Source organism: Aegilops tauschii, chromosome 7 (assembly GCF_002575655.3).
Source record: "Aegilops tauschii subsp. strangulata cultivar AL8/78 chromosome 7, Aet v6.0, whole genome shotgun sequence".
Classification (NCBI taxonomy): domain Eukaryota; kingdom Viridiplantae; phylum Streptophyta; class Magnoliopsida; order Poales; family Poaceae; genus Aegilops; species Aegilops tauschii.
In genome coordinates this window covers 118,755,816-118,764,306 of record NC_053041.3, presented here as the reverse complement: position 1 = coordinate 118,764,306, position 8,491 = coordinate 118,755,816, and positions in this window count along the sequence as shown.

The following is an 8,491-nucleotide window of genomic DNA, read 5'->3' as shown; positions in this document are numbered from 1 at the left end:
ATGTGTCCATACGATAATTTAATGAGATCGACGTTTGATCATCTATAAATCATGATCATGTATGCCACAAACTCGGCCCAGCTATAATCACGACGACCATGGGCAATCTTTTTTGGCGTGCGACGCACACCTCCAGATCCCCCTGTACGTAAACTTTTGGGCCAGCTCAACTAGGTTTTTCCCGGTTTTGGGAAGGTTGTAGAACCTTCTCTTTCTTTGTGTTTTTTCTTCCTTCTCCATTTTTGTTCTATCCTTTATTTTGTTTCATTCCTGTTTTTTATTTTCCTTTTTTCATGGGCGTTTTTTCTTTTCTTATTCATTTTTCAAACATCTTTTTCAATTTTTTAAATAATTTTAAGAAATCAGGAACTTGCAATCAGAATATTTTTTGAATTTGATAACATATTTTTTTTGTAATTGTGAACAATTTTTAATTTTGCAAACGGTTTGTAAAAAATCGTCAGCACTTTTTTTCATTTTGCAAACGGTTTGCAAAAATCGTTAGCAATTTTTCATAAAAAAATTTGGGAACATTTTTCTAAACTCGGAACATTCTTTTGAATCCACAAACATTTTCTGAACTGACAAATATTGTTTTTTTAGAACAATTTTCTAGAAGAAAAAAAAGGAAATATAAAAAAGGGGCATCCCATCCCCTATATGGACCGCCACAAAAGCACGAGCTGGGGGAGCATAGGTTGCATGCTACTCCCTCCCTTTCGAATTAGTTGACTTGAATTTATCTAAATACGGATGTATCTATACTTGTTTGTGTCTAGATTCATCCGTGTATAGATAAATATGGGTCAAGTAATTTGGAACGGAGGAAGTAGGTTACTACCAAGCGACCCGTGTGCGAGATAGGAGTTTTTAGAAGCTTTCCGTTGTTTTGTTTGGTTTTTCCATTTCGCTTTTTTCCAAATTCGAGGATTTACTAAAATATTTGCGAGAGTTTTTCAAAATTCTAGATTTGTAAAAATTCATGAACTTTATTCATATACATTTTTTAAAATTCAATAACAATTTCGAAATTCGTGAATTTATTACAAATGCATGAAAATTTCCAAATTCATGATTTTTATGAAATTCCTACTTTTTAAGAATTTCTTTATATTTACAAGTTTTAATCTATAAAAAATTTGGATCCTATTTTTCTTTGAAACGAGTGAACGGTGTGAGATAACCGAGCGAGCGAGCTGCAAAATGTAATGACCATGGCCCGCAGTCATGTGCGTGAGCGCCAGTTCACCAAGTAGCGCTTAAGGTGTTGAAGAGGCTTGTCTAGAAAAGAAAAGGCGTTGAAGAGACGCTCTCATTAGCTAGCTTGGCGAATCTTTTCATGTGACTGTATGGATCTAAGTAGCAGCCAAATCATCCCAGTCACGCCAGGGCATGTGCCAATTGCGATAAAACCGAAACCCTATTTTGTGTAGGCTATGTTTTGAATAATTATTCTAATGACTATACATGTTCATCTTGGTAAACATTATTTTGATTAATAACATTTCTCACCTGTTCATCTTTGCAAACACTATATTAAGAACAAATATATTATTTTTTTATCTCCATATTTCGTGTATACATGGATCAATCCATATCAATTGGCTAGTTGCTCAAGTTATGGATCTAATATTTTCAAGATAGTTGCTACTGGATATATTTCAAAATATATTACAAAATAACACACATTTAAATTGGCAATATGCTTTAATTATATTAGCTTTTGAGTCATAGGATTTTAAAAACTATGGGCCCATTTTACATTTCGCACCAAGCACCCAAATCCCTAGGAACGAAAAGGGACAAAACAATTATAAAACAAAATGATCTTGGGGAAATTTTGTAGCTGTTTTAAGTGAAAATTAAATCATATATGTCACACATTTAAGAACCGACACATCATACAATTTTTTTTAATAGATGATATACTAGCTTGATACACGTGCTTTGTTAATGAATAAAGAATATGCTTCGAGGTTCATTTGAGTTGCATATAAGGCAACGCCATGCTTACATATTTACGTTGTTAACATACTATAATGTTTTGGGAACTCTTTGCGGTCCTGGAATTTAATATACAACCTCTATTTCTCTCGATCGGGTGGTCAATATCATTTAGTACCCCATCACTAATCCTATCCAACACTAACTAAGAAATTATGGAGTACCCTGATCTATAAGTGGCAAAATCATAATCACAGTAACTCAGTATTCTTTTCTCTTCGCATGATATTTTGCTAGTGGTGATAAAGTAAGTTTGTGGTGGACATTCATTGTATTTTCTCAGTTAATTTGTATTTAGCCACTAAAGATCCTTTAGCAAAGTTCAATGAGCGGTGATGTTGAAGAGCTTTTTGCAAATTTCCATTACTCATGCCTCGTCAACTCCCATTTATGGAAGGTCCATCCATGAATTAACCACGACCAACCCCTTTCACTAACCCTATCCGCCACCAAGGCTCCTCAAAGCTGTCACCTCGGTCCTTCTTCCCTCTCCAGTCTAGTGGATCAACAATAGCCAGAGGAGTGGGGACCCGTCGTTTTCGTTTTTCTTCGTTCTTGTTCCCGCTTGGGTTTTTCTCCCTGGCGGTATCCACGAGGTGGTGGCGGCTATGACGTGTTGAAACAAGATCTCTTCAGCCTCTCCTTACCTCGACGACGTCTGACTTGACGCTGGTGAAGAGCCCGTGAGGGTATGTGTTACCATATTGTTGGATCTCTTCAAATCTTGGCAATTGGTGTGTCAATTAAGGTAAGGAGTTGGTTGGATCTAGGAGGGGCGACTTTGACCTCCTTTCCCAAGTTATTCAGTGGAATGATGCAGTTTCTCTAGCCCTCCGAAATAGTGGTGAAGGAGTGCAAGCCTGCATTGTGTGGGGGTGATACCCCTACCGATATTCCCTCGGCGCTTATTATATCTTCTTTCTTGCGATGAATGGCTATTGCAGTCTTCATAGTCAAGTATGGCAAGGGTGTTGTTAAGCTAAACGTAGATGGCGCATACATTAAGGAGACACGCATAGATTTCAAACACTTTACAAATAAACAGGATGAAATTCATGCAAACGTGGCCGGATTTTATATAAACATGCCGGATTTCATACAAACCGGACGAAAACGGTTACATTTTGTACATATTTTAAACTAAAAACAATACCGGACAAATGTAAAACTAGTCTACGACCGGCGCTGGCGGATATCCATTCCGACGAGATGGATACCCTTGACTAGTCTACTCCCGGCCGCGGCAGATCTCCATTGTCATCCCCATGTCCGGCACCCGTGAGCCCCGGAGGTAAACACTTCATCGCAAATGTCGTCTTGCTTCCCCATCGCTCATCGGAGTGGAACCGTCCGCTGATGCTTCAGCCGGAGGGGAAAGGTCCCTATGCTGCACGGACCAAAGTTGGTTTTTGGGTAAGGGAATGACAGTGGCCTGCGAGAGGGCAAGACACCGGCTGTGTATGGTGCCGTCGCCTCGCCTGGGCGGTGGCCTTCACGGGACCCAAGCCGCGGCAGCCTCTTGTGTTCTACTTCTCTTCGATGATGGTGATCGACACGGACGTGCGGGCCGCTACCCCGTCGCAGCCACGGGAGACGTGGTCTGATGCGGCGTCGTCCATGGCAGTGACGATGCCCTCCTTCCCCCGTGCCGGCCTATAGCAACTCGCTACTCCTCTGAGAGCTGGCTTGGAGCGGCAAGTTGCTCAACCACGTGCCGGCTTGGTGCGGCAACTTGCTCCGTCCAGCTTGGAGGTGGAGCAACGAGCTGTATCGCTCGTATCCGACCGGCTCGGCGGGCCACCCAGCCGGCTTTTATGCCGGAGAACTGTTCTTCCTGCTCGTCAGATGCCATTGAAAGGGTGGAGAAAATTGTGGAAGGAGGAGATGGGAAGCGGCGGAGTGGTGCGATTCTTGCCCGGCGTCTGGCCTCCTTTAAATAGCGGGCGGACAGGAGGATCTTGCCCAGTGCTGTGTTTAATGGGTGCCGCTCGTGAACACACGTGTGACCGGTGTAGGTTTATCGTCTTCCACACGAGTTTAATGGAGCCATTTGAAACTTTGAATACAACGAGGAGGTGGTTTTAGCCAGGCGTGCAGTGGGCAGCGCCCTCGGCTGGCGTGCCGCTTCAGTGGCGGAGGTAGTGAGAGGTCGCGTCCGCTGTGAGGCCTCTTCAATGTACAGCGGCGCGCCTTACAGCAGCATGAATGTGGGCAGCTAGCGCCGGAAGGGAACGCGCTCGGGCGAGGGAGGAGGGGTTCGGGTGGGCCATGGCGGACAGAAAGCAAGCATTGGTGGTGTCCGGACGCCTGCAAAACCCCCATGTTTATCTTCAGTTTGCGGGGGAAAATACATCCGGACTGCGCCGCGGATCGATGCAGGCCCGCGTTGGATGACTTCCACTGTTCGAACAGTACAATTCGGATGTATGTAGGCGGTTTGAGAGTTTGCGTTGAAAATGTCATATAATGTGGCAAAGAGGTTTTTTGCATGTTGCGTCTTTCTTTTCACTGAATCCTTCTACTTCTTTTAGGGGGGTGAATCTTGCTACCGTCGAATGACAATTTCTATTTACAAGGACTAGATGGAGGAATTTGAAGATGTAATTTTGCCAAAGAAATCCAGAAAAAAATCTGAGAATTTGAGTAGGTCATAAGTCACGAAGTCCTTTTTGTGCAAAGATGTCTTATCAAATTTAATTCTAGAAGAACAAAATAAACGACTCCCCTCCCCCCCCCCCCCCCCCCCCCCCGCGTCGCCTCCTCTGAGGCGACTCGGGGGCAACCCTAGCGCCGCCACCGCGGTTCCCCCTCCCTCTTCCTCCTCTCCGCCGCTGCCAGAGGGGCGCCCGGCGCTCGGCGCGCGTCCCCGATGATGGTGGCGGCGGGGATCTGGCGCCGCCTCCTCGGATGGAGGGCTGCGGGCCCCGGGGCGACGGCCCTGGTCGGCGGCGGGCGGCGCCGGCGGGTGCTGGTGGGTGGCCTCCCACGGCAGCGTGGGCAGCGTGGAGGTCACGGTCGATGGCGCAGCGGCGGCCCCTCGCAGTCCGCCGGGCTCCATGGTGAAGCTTCGGTGCCGGCCCGATTTGCTCCGATCCGTGCCGGCGCTGGTCCGTGGCGGTGGCGTCGATCGTCCCGTGGTGTCGGATGGCCGGATCTGGCGTTTGGTTGTGGTTCCGGGGGAAACCCTTGGCCGGCGCGGCAGCCCCCCAAAGTCGACGTCTTTGACGCCGAGCTCCTCCTTGGAGGCTTTGGGGTGGACCCTCCCCCTCCCGCCTCCTCCCTGAGCTCCGGTGAAAGCCGTTTCTCCCCTGGTCTGGGCGTCGACGGCACCTCGGTGGCGTGTTCCTTCTTGAAGGCGGCGGTCGGGAGTTGCTCTTGGTGGTGGAGCGGTTGGTGTCTCGACTCCAAAGCATGGCGGCCTGGTTGTCCTGCTCTTCTTCTTCGGTCTTCGTCATGGATGCGCGCCTTCGTCCGACAGCTCGCGTCCCTTGCTCCGTGCTGCCGCTGCCGGATTGGTTCTCGTCTGGATGGTCTTCCGTTGCTCGTGGGTCAGCGTTGGCTGCTTCTCCTCTGGCAGCTCGGTCACCTGGAGCTGGGCTATGTGTAGCCACTCTGCTGATCGCCGGTGTGGCACCCATCGAGCCTTGGGTGAAAGGGTAGTGGCCCTTTGCGATGGTGGAGACAGCTCAAGTGTTGCCCAAGTTTGGCCATGGATGTAGCTGGCGCTCAATGCTTGCACGGCATGTCCCTCCCCCCAAGTACCTAGTTGGCTAGTTGGCGTAGGAGTAGTGTTGGTCGTCGACAACGATGCTCCATTGTTGCCATTGTGCTGTTCTGCCTAGCTCTATGTATCTTTTTTCCGCTTTGCATCGCATTCTTCTCTTTGTATTGTGGTGCCCCTGTAATCCTGGCCGGTTGATGGCTTTGTTAATTCAAAGTCGGGCTAGGTTCGAGCTCTTCTCGAGCTCGGCCGGCGCCTTTTCTCGAAAAAAATTTAATTCTAGAAACCTACCCGCTGCTAGCAAAAAACAATGTTTGCTTGTGTGTATATATACAACCGATGAGGACCGCTTAAGTGTTTATGTTTTCTCAATATAGTTCAAAAGGATCAATAGTTTTCTCCCGAGCACTTACCGTTGGGAAAAGACAATGCAAGACAAGATCAATGCTATCTTAGAATACGGGAGTAGGAGACATCGAGTTGAGAATGCTTAGCATACGCTAGCAAATCTGTACTTCCTCGTGTGTTCATGCAGCGTCAGGGTCTCCTTTTACTGCACTTTGAAGTGTGTCATCATGAGCAACCAAGACAGCCTGTCTGCGAAGATACTGTTGAGATGCGTGCTTTCATCATTTTGCAATTGCCTACATGGGTAATCCGAAGAAATAGTGTAGTAGTACAAAATTATGTATGCTCTCAATCTCAACGGTCGCTACGGGAGAAGAATCTGCCTTCAAATGCGCACAGTCATTATTCACCTGAGCTGACCTAATGCAGATGGCGTGGCGTGAACGGTGGCCGTGCATGGACACCACTGCCCCTCGTCCGCCCTCTGTTTCAGCGCATTCCCTGCTATAGTTGGTGAGCGTTTGTTTATTCCTTACGGCCACTCTTAGAATCTACTCCCTCGGTTTTAAAATAAATGTCTTAATCTTATTATAACTTTATATTAGAGCTAGTACAAAGTTGAGACAGTTATTTTGAGATGGAGGGAGTACGACACAGGCATATGAAAAGGGGGGGGGGGGGGGGGGGGGGGGGGCACACATGCCTAGTTCAAGCCCTCAAAGTGTGGTAAAGCAATACATTCATTCAACGAGATCCATGATAGCTCGCTTATGAATCATGTATGCGGCGATCTTGGCCTGCAGGCTAGCTATAATGTGGCGAAGAGGTTTCTTGCGTTTTTCTTGTTCACTGAATACTGCCAGTAATAACTTTTTAGAGTGTGAATCCTCCTACTGTCGAATGACGATTGCCATTTGCAAGAACTACTTGTTCGAATCTTATGATATAATTTTGCAAAAAATTGAAAAAGGAAAATAACTGAGAATTTGAGTAGGCCATGGCTCGATAGACACATCTTCAACAACTTCAAACATGAAACTCGTACGCTTCCATGTCAGATCACACCAAATGTTTCCAGACATGACACCATGTCGCGCCACACTTTTGGAACATGTTTGGTTGTCCACGTGGTGGTAGGTAAGCTACACCAAATAAAAATCTTTTTTTACTTTGCACTGTGTTTCATTACATGCATTGAACTCACATGCAGTCTGGCATGCTTCTTAAAGTAGTACAGAGTCGGGCCAACAACTCCTCTGGAGAGAGACAACCCAGGGAGGTCGATGGCGAGTGTCGTGGAATTGTCACGGCAGATGTCCTCGTGAAAGGACTTGGTCGTGGAGCCATCGCAACTAGGAAGCTTAAAGGGGTTAAAACGGAACAAAGGACACGCAGGTTTATACTGGTTCGGCTCCTTGCGGTGAAGGTAAAAGCCTAATCCAGTTGAGGTGGAATTGTTAGGGTTTCGATGACCAGGGAGCGAATCCGCTATGCCTGGCTCTCGATTTGATGTTGCCTGCCCTAAACCGCCGCCGGGTCGTCCCTTTATATACAGAGGTCGACGCCCAGCGGCTTATAGAGTCCCGGCCGGCTCATAAACAGTGTCCGGCTCGGTGACCAGTTAATCTTGCCTTACAATACAAGTTATGCCCTTATGGCGGTTTATCACTACAGGCCTTAAGTCGCCTTTGGGTCTTGGGCCCTTAACTGAACCGCCATCTTCAAGCTTGATATTGGGCTTCATATGATGAATCGCCATAGCGTAACCCGGCCCCTCCTGGACGGGTTACACTAGTAGTTATATCCCCAACATTAGGCCCCAGATTAATTTGAACTGGTTCATGTCAATCTTCAATACTTTAAGAAAAAGTCTTCTGCCTTCTACCTGTGTAAAAGTTATAACCCGCCATGACGTCATCTTCTGGATTCATGATAACCCGCCAGGACGTCATCTGCCATTAAATTCATATTTTATTCAATCATATTCCAATGGATCCTTATCTTAATGACCATCCCGAGAATCGAGGCGTCTGAGTAGCTGGACAACCATGTTTCGGCCTCCTCGTTTCTTGCGCCTCCTCTGTCAGTCTTCTCCTTATAAATAGGCACGACTTTAGGTCTTTCTTCACTCTCCCCCTTTCTGTCCCTTCTTCCTCTCGCGACCCCGCTGCTGCTCGAGCTCCGCCGCCGTAGAGCACCTCGTCTTCGTCGACCTTGGCCGCTCCCTCAACCTGAATCGATCAGAGAATGGCGGCGATCCTCCGCAGTAGATCTGCAGCTGTAAGTCCTTGCCGTCCCGCACCCCAGATCCGCATTTAGGGTTTGCGAGTTCCTCTGTGTTCTTCGCTGTTCATCACAGATTTCTCCGTGGTTCCTTCATTGCGTCTTCTTTTGATCTAAAAGGAATACTAAACTCAT